The sequence below is a fragment of the Puma concolor genome, chromosome E3, assembly GCF_028749965.1.
Source record: "Puma concolor isolate L17-30 chromosome E3, mPumCon1.1.hap2, whole genome shotgun sequence".
NCBI classification, from domain to species: Eukaryota; Metazoa; Chordata; class Mammalia; order Carnivora; family Felidae; genus Puma; species Puma concolor.
The window spans coordinates 33,367,793-33,378,669 of record NC_141682.1 but is presented as its reverse complement, the minus strand read 5'-3'; positions in this window follow the sequence as shown (position 1 = coordinate 33,378,669).

Below are 10,877 nucleotides of genomic sequence, written 5' to 3'. Positions count from 1 at the left end.
GGACTCAGGAACCGTGAGATCATGACCTGAGCCAAAGTTAGACACTCAACCGACGGAGCCACCCGGGCGCCCCTCTACTTGTTACTAAACAGAGGCCAGCCTTTCTGCATTGGTCAAGGACCCTGAATGACACTGAGAGGGAATGTCTCAGTCTTGGCCATCTGGGTCTCGGGGTGCCTGGCATACATACAGTCAGTGCCTCATTAATGCAGGCAAAACGGAGGGAGGAAGTCAGATCCACGTCAGCTGGAACCATGGACTGGTGACGTTCCCTCTCTCTGAGCCCTGATTTCCCGGTCTGTGAAATGGTACCCTTTAAGATCTGCCCTGGAATCTGGAAGGAGCAAAGGCAGGAAATGTCAGCCCAGGAGGCAGATGAAACCCCCCCCCGCCCCCCCGTCCCCCCCCCCCCCCCGCCACTGCCGGGGAGTCTTAAGGAATCTTGTCCTGCTCTTGCCCCTCCGACTAATTGGGTTAGCATTTCTGGGGTGGGTGCCAGCATTAATATGTTTTAAACTGCCCCCCCCCCCCGGGTGCATAACAGAATATTATTTGACAATAAAAATGAGCAAAGTGCTGATCCATGCTATAACACGGAATGGCTGTAGAAACCTGCTTCATGATACGGGTCAGACACCGAGGACCATGTATTGTATGGTTCCATGTATATGAAATGTTCGAAGCAAATCCATAGAGACAGAGAAGAGATTAGGGCTTGCCTAGGGCGGGGGGAGGGGGTGATGAGAAGTGCCTATAAATGGGTCCGGGGTCAGGGGGTGTCTTTTCGGCGTGATGCAAATGCTCTAACATTGATCATGGTGATGGTGGCACAGCCCTGAGCATAGGCTAAAAACCACTTTAAATGGGTGAACTGCATGGTATGTGGGTTGTATCTCAATAAAGCTATTTGAAAAAAAAAATCCACAAGAGAAGAACCCCTCACTCTTTGTGAACAGCCACGGAGCTGGAGCTGGTGAGCAAGGAGGCCCTGCCTGCAGGCCCCCAGCAGAAGAGGGAGCTGGGGGGAGGTGGGCAGTGTAGTTCCAAGTGTGACTATGGCCCTTCCCATGGTCCTGTAAAGGTGCAGGTTTTGGGCCCTACCCCCAAGCCCCCCCGCCAAATCCCATGCTGTGGAAGGAGAGGGGCTGGGAATGTGGGTTTTAACAAACTTCCCAGGGAAAGGACCAGACCCCCTGGTTTAAGACAACTGTGTGCATAAAGGGGACACAGATGCCCTGGGACAAGCCGCTGAGCACCACAGACCCTCTGCCCAGAAAACCGCACACTTGTGCAGCAGAGATGACGGGGCGCAGGCCCCTGGGCCCTGGGGACACAGGATATGCCTGGGGAGCAGTGCGTAAGCAGATGTAACCCCGTGAGAAATGTGCTTGGTGGTTACCAAGAACTGGAGAGGACTAAATAAAGCTAAAACTGTCCTGTGTTAAATGACCCTCATCAATTCACTCAGTTCCTAGGAACAGGCCCTTTCCTTCTGCAAATCAGTTTGGTCCTGGAGTTGAATGCCACTTGCCTTTGGGAAAAGAAGACAGCTTTTGCATTTGCCATCCTTTGCAGACTCCTGGGGGAGCCTCTGGGCCTCGGCCCCACTCCGCGAGAAGGACCGCCCTCGGGAGTTACAAACCCCTCCGCGGACTGAGAACTGGGTGCGGAGGCAGGGGTGGGGAGGGGTGAGGGTGAGAACACGAACAACAGTAGCTAGAACTGACGGGGAGCTGCCTGTGTACCAGGTACATCCTCTCCCAGCCCCATAAGCCCAGCAAGATCGTTCCCACCACACAAAGCCGAGAGGCGCGAAGTCACCCAACCTGTCTGCCAGGCTGGTCCCCAGAACTCGTCTTTGGAACCTCTGTTCGGCCTCTTCCTCGTTTGTGTGTGAAATGGTCAAACAAAAGTGGTGCACATCGGCCCCCTCACGGTCAGAGCAGCATCCGCTAGAAGGTGGACGCGACCCAAGGATCCATCCATGGATGAATGGATAAATACAAGGCGGTCTAGCCATACCCTGGAATATTCTCCAGCCTTAAAAAGGAAGGAGATTCTGACCCAAGGCGGATGAACGTCGAGGACGTCATGCTAAGGAAGGAAGCCGGTCACAAAAGGACAATATTGCAGTATTTCACTTTCATGAGGTGCCCAGAGTTGCCAAGTTCACAGAGACAGAAAGTGGACGGGTGACTGCCGGGGCTGGGGGCTGGGGGGCTGGGGCGTTAGTGTTTAGTAGGGACAGAGTTTCCGTTTTGGAGGATGAAGAGCTTCACAGAGTGGATACACAGTGACGTCAATGTACTTAATGCTACTGAACGGTGCACTTAAAACCACTTAAGATGGGGGGCGCCTGGGTGGCTGAGTCCCTTAAGCCTCCCACTCTTGGTTTCGGCTCAGGTCGTGATCCCGAACCACGGTTCGAGCCCCGTGTTGGGCTCTGTGCTGAGAGCTCAGAGTCTGGAGCCTGCTGCGGATTCTGTGTCTCCCTCTCTGTCTCTGCCCCTGCCCTGCTCGCGCATGCACCCTCTCTCTCTCAAAAATAAAGAAACATGAAAAGAATAAAAAAATTATTGTGGCATATCTTTGATGGCATTTGACGTGTGTGCACACTAACATGATCCCACCAGACTGCTGGAGAAAACACAGCTCTGCGGGCCCTGCACCCGCAAAACCTCTTCCTGGGGGTGCCTGGGTGGCTCAGTCGCTTCAGCATCTGACCTCAGCTGGGGTCATGATCTCACAGTTCGTGAGTTCGAGTCCCCCGCCCCCCCCCCCCTGGGTGAGCTTGAGCCACGCTTCGCGTGACCCTTCTTTTCTCTCTCCCCCCTCACTCTCTCTCTCTGCCCCTCATGGGATTCTCTCTCTCTCTCTTGCCCCTCACTCACTTGCAACCTCTCGAAAGAAAGAAAGGAAAGAAAGAAAAGGAAGAAAGAAAAGAAAAAGGAAGGGAAGGAAGGAGAAAAAGAAAGAAAGAAAGAAAGAAAGAAAGAAAGAAAGAAAGAAAGAAAGAAAGAAAGAAAGAAGAAGGGAGGAAGAAAGAAAGAAAAGGAAGGAAAGGAAGGAAGAAAGAAAAGAAAAAAGAAGGAAAGGAAGAAAGGAAGAAAGAAGGAAGAAAGAAACAGGTCCCTGGTGATCAGACTGTTTCACACCAGAATCTTCCTTCGTTCTCTATCGTCCTAAATGGGACCGTGCAGCATGGGCTGTTCCGAATAGCACTGATCTGAGAGCATTCTTACACGGTCTTTTGGAGAACACATGGCTACATTTCTCTTGGGCATATCCTCTGACGTAGTCTGTGTGCGTGCGTCCAGCCTTAGTAAATGTTGCCAGATTTCTGCAACGTTGTAACAGCTCACACACCACCCCCCTCCCCCATACACACACGCACAGAGGACAGAACTCCCAGTGGCCCCCCCATGCTCACCACACCTGCTCTTGCCTTTTTCGTTTTGCACCTTCAGGTGGGTGTGTCACGAAGTGACTTCTCATTTGGGGTCGGGGTCACAGGTGAACCCCAGGCCACAGGCCATGGGGTGGGGGTGGGTGTGCATGAGACCTTTCGTGAGGAATCCCTGGTCTGATCTTAACCTGTCTGACCTCACTTTCCCCCTCTGTAGAATGGGCATAATAACCATACCTATCTCAGTATGTTTTTGAGGATTAAATGAACCAGTATGTGCATTGGGCTTGGCACTGAAAAGCTTCCACTGCCTTCCAGGCCCTGGTCCAAGGCAAAGCTCAAGCCTGAGAGGCTTTGGGGTGTGTGTGCGTGGGGGGGGGGGGGGGGGGTTGGGGTGGGGTGAGGAAATTCAGGGAAAGAAAGGGAGGCTCCAGGCCCTTGTCTCTAGAGGGTAAAGTGGCTACACAGTCAGGTTTCCTCCTCCCAAGGAGCCTCGGGTGCTGCTAACCGCTTTCTCTGGTTCCATTTTCAGTTTCTTGGAAAGCAGCTCTGGACCCTTCCTGTCAGTCCCGACCCAGGATGCAGGCTCCAGAGGCACCAAGCATCTTGAGCCCTGTCCAAGCCTGGCAGTTTAGAAACGCTCCTTGTAACTGCCAAGGTCAACGTTGCACCCGACAGGGGCAGGGCCTCCACCTTCCGGGGGGGCATCAGGCCGCGCAGGGCAGCCGAGTGGCAGGGCAAGGCCCGGCCATGGTCGTAAAAGACCGGAAACAACCTGTTTGCCCCGCAGTCGGGAAGCGGCAGGGTGAATTATGGTGCATCCACATTGTAACCCGGGTTTTATGTGCCGATAGGGTGACAAAGTACAGGGTGATAAAAGCAAGGGGCAGGTCTGGATGTAGGAAAGGCTCGCATTTGCGTGAGAGAAAACACGACTTATTTCCGTGTGCTGGTACCTGTAGAGCACAGGAAATTGATCAGAACAGTTGCCCCCAGAAAGGGGCAGCTGGGAGGCTGGGGCTGGCCGAGAAGGATGCTGACTGTTTTCTGGAAGCCTTTGGATGCTTTGAATTTCTGTTTAAATTGTACACATGCGTTGTTATTGTGGGGTTCTTTTTCAAAGGAGGAAAGATGGGGCGCCTGGGTGGCTCAGTCGGTTAAGCATCCAACTTCAGCACAGGTCATGATCTCACAGCTTGTGAGTTCAAGCCCCGCGTCGGGCTCTGTGCTGACAGCTCAGAGCCTGGGGCCTGCTTCGGATTCTGTCTCCCTCTCTCTCTGACCCTCCCCCACTCACGCTCTGTCTCTGTCTGTCTCTCAAAGATAAATAAGCAATAAAAATTTTTTTTTCAAAGGAGGAAAGAAAAGAAGGAAGCTTTCTTTCTTAAACCAGCTTGTTGGACGGCCGTCCTGTGATGCTCACTCTCTGAGGGCTTTGGACTCAGGCAGTGGGCGTTCACATCTGGATGGGCCCGCTTTGTAGCACTCTTGGGCAAGTTGTCAAACCTCTCCAAGATTTGCTTTCTCCCCTGTAAAATGGCACGCTGTAGATAAGCTGTTCACATTTATATCGACATGGTATTGATATTAATACGATAATAACAGTTCCTGCCTCCTAGGCTTGTACAGCTTGAACGAGGCAGCGCACAGACATGCTTGAGAAAGTGCGGGGGGTTTCATGAGCCCCACCGAGGGCTCCCACCGCTATGGGCCCATTATTCCCCTGAGGTCTCATTCGGTGTAAGACAGATTCTGACCCACTAGGTAGATGCTCATGGGGTAGATGCTGCATTTCCAAAAGCTCCCTGGAGAGGTGGCTGGAATGTTGATCTGGGCAGTGACTTTCTTTTTTTTTAATTTTTTTTTTTTCAACGTTTATTTATTTTTTTTTTTGGGACAGAGAGAGACAGAGCATGAACGGGGGAGGGGCAGAGAGAGAGGGAGACACAGAATCGGAAACAGGCTCCAGGCTCCGAGCCATCAGCCCAGAGCCTGACGCGGGGCTCGAACTCCCGGACCGCGAGATCGTGACCTGGCTGAAGTCGGACGCTTAACCGACTGCGCCACCCAGGCGCCCCAAGGGCAGTGACTTTCAAGAGTGCGTGTGAAACCTGATCGAGCCACAGGCTTGAGATGAGCGCACTGTACTGGACGTAGGGTGTACCTCAATGAAAAGAATCACACGCGCACAGACGGTTTGGGGTGCCCTATGGCTGGGGAATAAAACAGCATTCAGTACCACTGAGGAAATTTCCCAGCCCAAGAATGGTCTCATGAGGGACTTGTGATGGGTAAGGGACCACCCCTGGGCCTGGCCACCCACAGTGCTGTCTGTGCCCCTCCCCGTCCTTCAGGGGCCAGAGGACAGAGAGCCTTTTTCAGGGAATGTGTGTGGTCCCTGGATGGGGAGACAAAGCCAGCTGCACTGTTGCTTAGCCCCCAGGAGGAGGCAGGGGAGCATTTCCACAGGACAGGTTCCAAGAAGTAAGGTCGCTGCTAAGGCACAGCAGAGCCCTTCGCGGTCCCCTCCTCACCGCCTTCCCCCGCCACCATGTCGCACCTTGTCCCTGCCTCACTCATTCCATTATTTCCTCATGGAGTCCCCAGTCCCCCAGGGCCGCGGGGCTGAGTGGTGCAGCGTGGGCTCCAGAACCGGTGTGCGAGGTCAGCATCGGCTCTTTACCGACCTGCTGTGTGACCATGGGCTGCTACTCAACTTCTCTGAGGCTTAGTCTCCTTGCTGTAAAGCCCAGCGTCCCACCCTCCCTTCCGCATTGGTCCCAGCCTCCCTGCATTCAGACTCCCGAGTCCCACCACTGTGCTCTCTGGGGACGACAGGCAGAGACCAGAAACAGTGGGCCGGTGTTGCCTCTCCTGTGGCTTCTGAGAGTTCAGAGATCCCCGGGGGTCGGGGATGTGACGCCATTCTTTGGATGCAGAAGCTGAGGCCGAGGGGCACACCCCCCAGCCTCTGGGTCCTACTTGACCCCATGTCTGACGCTGCTGTCTGGGTGGCCTGCCTGGAAATCGAGTGAGGTGGGGGGACCCCAAATCTCCCCTGTGACTGGTGATGAATCTTCTGTGGATCTGCCACCCCCCCCCAACCCCCCTCTGTCCAGGTTCCTCTTCCTTGGCAGGTAGAGAGGGACAGAGATGGGTGTTGGGAGCCATAACCTCCCTCCTCCTCAGCCTCGGTCAGGCCAGGCTGGGCTTTGAGAGTGCTGGGCAGCAGTGCCCGGAGGCCCCCCAGACCTGCAAATCTCCCAGACCCTGAGGCTCAACACACCTTGGTTCAAATCCTTCCTCTGCCCCTCAGCAGCTCTGTGACCTTGGGCTCACAGCTTCAACTCTGGGCCTTTGCGTCCTCAGCTGTAAGGTAGGAGTGTTCTCCCTTTGTAGGACAGGTGACCGTAAATGGCACCTGGGATTTTTGCTGTGGTCATTGGCATCATCCCTGAGCTGCTGATTTCTCAGACCCAAGCCTAGCAGTGTCGTGGCTCCCTCTGGGTTCCTTCTGCCCAGGCGAGGTTGTAAAGATATTCGGGCACCTGGGGACGGGCCCCATCTCCCGGAATTCCCTGTTCCCGATTGCCCGCCAAGGGCAGTTCAGTGGAATTTCCACGGAAGCCAACTGCTATTCCTGGGGGGTTGGCACTCCCAGCAGGGCCCGAGAGCCAGCTGCTACCGCTGTCTCAGTTCCCGGGGGGCTGTCGGGGAGCCTCGGTTTACCCACCTGTGAAAGGGCCAGTGACCTCCCGTCTTCAAGCACTGGTTCGCTGATTTTAGGGTCTCAAGGATCAGCAGACTCCATTGGGAAGTTAACCACCAACCTTAAAAACTCACCAAGTACGGTTTTGAAGAGACCAATTAACATCTCCAGTTTTCACCCCTTCCTGAAAGGAATGTGCACACACCTGTGTGCACTCGTCATGTCCGGTGAAAGTTGGTCCCTAAATCGAAGAATTACGGTGATCAGCCAGCACCTACACAGTGCCGGGTGTGAACTCGACGAGGCCTCAGTGCGGCCCGCGGCACCAGACTCGATCCGTTTCCGGCTGGGAGGTGGGGACACCCACTGATGAGGTGGCAGATCCCGGATTCCAGCCCAGGGTGGCCCGCTCTCCATCTGCACTTTGCACCCCCAGGCCAGGGGTCCTCAAACTTCCGCATGCGTTAGCGGCCCCTGGAAAAGCCCTGCCTACAGGGCTCTGGGGGTGGGCCCGAGAATGTGCATTGCTAGCAAATCCATGGGTGACGCTGATGCCGTCGGCCTGGGGACCGCCATCGGAGACCCGCGGTTCTTCGTCGTACTGCCTGCCAGGAGCAGCATTAGCTTCATGACACAAGTTTGCAATTGTCCTGCTTTTCGCTTTCTGCTTTGAAGCCATTGTTAGGGGTCAGACGTAGTCTGGAACCATCCCCCGCGGCCAGGATACCAGGCTAGCGGCCGTCCCCGAACCCCACTGAGACTCAGTGTTCTCATCTGACAAGTGGGCCAGGCGTGACATTCTCCACCTCTCTTGGGGTGGGGGCATTGAACCAGGGAACCCAGGGAGACGCTTGGTGAAGAATCCTTTGGAATAATTACCAGCCACTTTAGGGGAGCAAACTTTGCCACCCCAAAATGTGTCTCTTTGGCGTGTAGATTATTTTAGGTTGATTATTTTTTAGAAACAGAGGGCTCTGGGAGCGCCTGGGTGGCTCGGCTGGTTGAGTGTCCAACTTCGGCTCAGGTCATGATCTCACAGTCTGCGAGTTCGAGCCCCGTGTCGGGCTCGTGCTGACAGCTCGGAGCCTGGAGCCTGCTTCGGATTCATGCTCTGTCTCTTTCCCTGTCTCAAAAATAAACAAACGTTAAAAAAGAACAAAGAAAAGAAACAGAGGGCTCAGGAAGAACCTTTGACCATCCTCCTAACTGCTTGAACTTATTTAGACAGAGGGCCTGTTGCGGGAAGGGAGCTGTCCGCACAGACAATCCCAACATAGTATGAACGAGGGCAGGGAGATAGCTGGCAAAGTCGGTCGGCTAAAATTCTTCTCTGTGTCCCACTGCTTCTAAGTGTCCCAGCAAACATTTGCTTACCAAACATTTACTCTTTTTCCTCTTCCTGCGCCCTCCCAGAGCCCTACCCCTTGTCCTTAGCTCTGGATGCCATAGAAGCCTGACTGCCCATGGGCCTCCTAATCCTTGTGGGGCCTCTGTCTGTATGTAATTAAATCTGATTTTCTCCTCTTCGTCTGTCTCATGTCAATTTAATTCTTAGACCAGCAAAAAGAACCTTCAGGGGAAGAGGAAAATTTTTCCTCCCCAGCACCTCCCTCAGCCAGTAGTTAGCATGTACGGAGCATTCAGATTATTCCAGACGTGATTTTATGTATTTATTCATCGGACATTTATTGAGAGCTTTCTAGGTTCCAGACAGGCACCTTTCTGAGGCTTTACATGTATCAACTCATTTAATTTCCATTAGGAGGCAAGGTCTGTCTTATCCTCATTTTATGGGTAAAGAAACCAAGGCGCAGAGAGGGCGCGTCCCTTTCTTGTGGTCCCACAGCTCATAAAGAGCTCATAAAGGTCAGGATTCCGAGCCAGGCTGAGGGTCTCCAAAATCTGTCTCTTGTCCCCACTCTGGTCATGTTAATGACACCTCAGTTAAGAGCTGGGCTGCAGGAAGGGCTCTGCCTTGTATTGCCCCTGACTCATCGAGTACAGTGGGTTGAATCGTGTCCCTCAAAGAGATGCAGAATCTATGAATGGGGTCTTATTTGGGGGAAAAAAAGGTCTTTGCAGGTATAATTAGGATCTTTCAGTGAGAACATCTGGATTTAGGTTGGGTCCCCAACCCAGTGGCGTGTGTCCTTTTCAGAGAAGGTCAGGAGATTTGGACACACAGACCCAGAGGGGTGGAGGCCGGGTGAAGGTTCAGGTAGAGATCGGAATCACGCAGCCCCAGAGCCAGAAGTTGGAAGGAAGGCTTGTACCCCAGAGCCTCCAGAGGGAGCGCAGTCCTGCTGCCACCTTGATTTTGAACTTCTGGCCTGCAGAAAGGTGAGAGAATCAGTATCTATTGTTTTAAGCCGCCTAGTTCATGGTAATTTGTTACGGTGGCCCCAGAGACCCTATATACTGGGTGACCCCGGACAAGTCCTCTCCTTTTCAGCCCCCTCCACGCGGCTGCCGGGGCCCCTGCTCACTGGCCCCGGATGCCAGCCGGCCAGGGACCCTTCCAGGACCTGTGGGGCATGGAGGGCCAGGGAGACTCCCCGGGGACAGCACTGGGTGGGCCCGGCAGGTCTGTGTCTGTCTATACAGACGTGCTGGGGGGCTGGGGTCAGGAGATGCGTAGACCTTGGTGCCCTGGACGAGACGCCATTACCTTTGGGGCCTCAGTTTTCCTCTTCTGTAAGGTGAGAGCCCTCTTGCCTCCTGGATGAGCTGTGAGCACTCACGGGGTCCACCTATAGACATGGAAGGTCCTCCATCTGTCGTTAGTATTGTTTTGAGTCCTTTGACAGGCTTTTCCTGAGCACGTACTTTGTGCTTCGGCTGGCCACGAGCCCCCTTCTCAAGGAAGCGGGTTGTTGTTGTTGTTTTTTTATTGTGATCGTCTCTGCTCTAGTAATGACAGAGACCGAGGTCCGGGAGGGCTAACCCCTTGATGGAAGGCACCAAGCTAGCAGCGAAGGAGCCCCCGCCCCAGCCCAGGGCTCCCCGCCCGTTTTCCTGGCAGCTGCGATTGCTGGGGTGGGGGGCTTGCTGGGGGGTGGGGTGGCCAGAGTTCGCCACTCGGGATGGGGGTGGTCTGTAGGGAGCGGCGCGCGTGTGCCGGGGCACAGGCGCACCGTCGGCATCTGCGTGTGCCTGCACGCGTGTGTGCATGTGTGCGTGCCCGCGCACGCGTGTTCCTCCGTGTGCACGTGCGTGTGTGTGCCGGTGTGGGTTTTGCTTTCACATTTGGTGCTGCTCAGAGGCCCTGATTCCTGTAAACCCCATGGTCTGGTTTCCAGCAGACTCTGTATGGCCAAGGCAGCAGGCACTGTGACCTGGGCTGGGTCCGACCTGTGGCTTCCCCTTCTCGCTCCTCTGGCTGCAGGGTGTAGAAGGGATGTAAATGAGGGCAGGACATCTGGCCCCGGTGGCAGCTGTGGTGTGAAACCGAGCGCAGGGGCCGCAGGGAAGGCGTGCCCTACGCAGCGTTCTTGGGGACCCGTCTCGGGGTCCCCGCGGGCCAGAGAAAGACTCGCGAAGGAGCCCGCCCCCACGCATAGCGTATCCAGCTGTGTGGGCCCAGGCCTCAGTTTCCCCTCCTGGAAAAGCAGGAGAGGACATCCTCCGTGCAGGGGTGTGGGGTGCATTCACGCAGCCATTCGTGCATCCGTCGGGTGACCCTCTGAAGACTCACATGAAATGGTCCTCCTGGCGGGTGCCGGCCTCTTCGTACCCCCGTACGCGCTTCCCCAAATTAGCGTG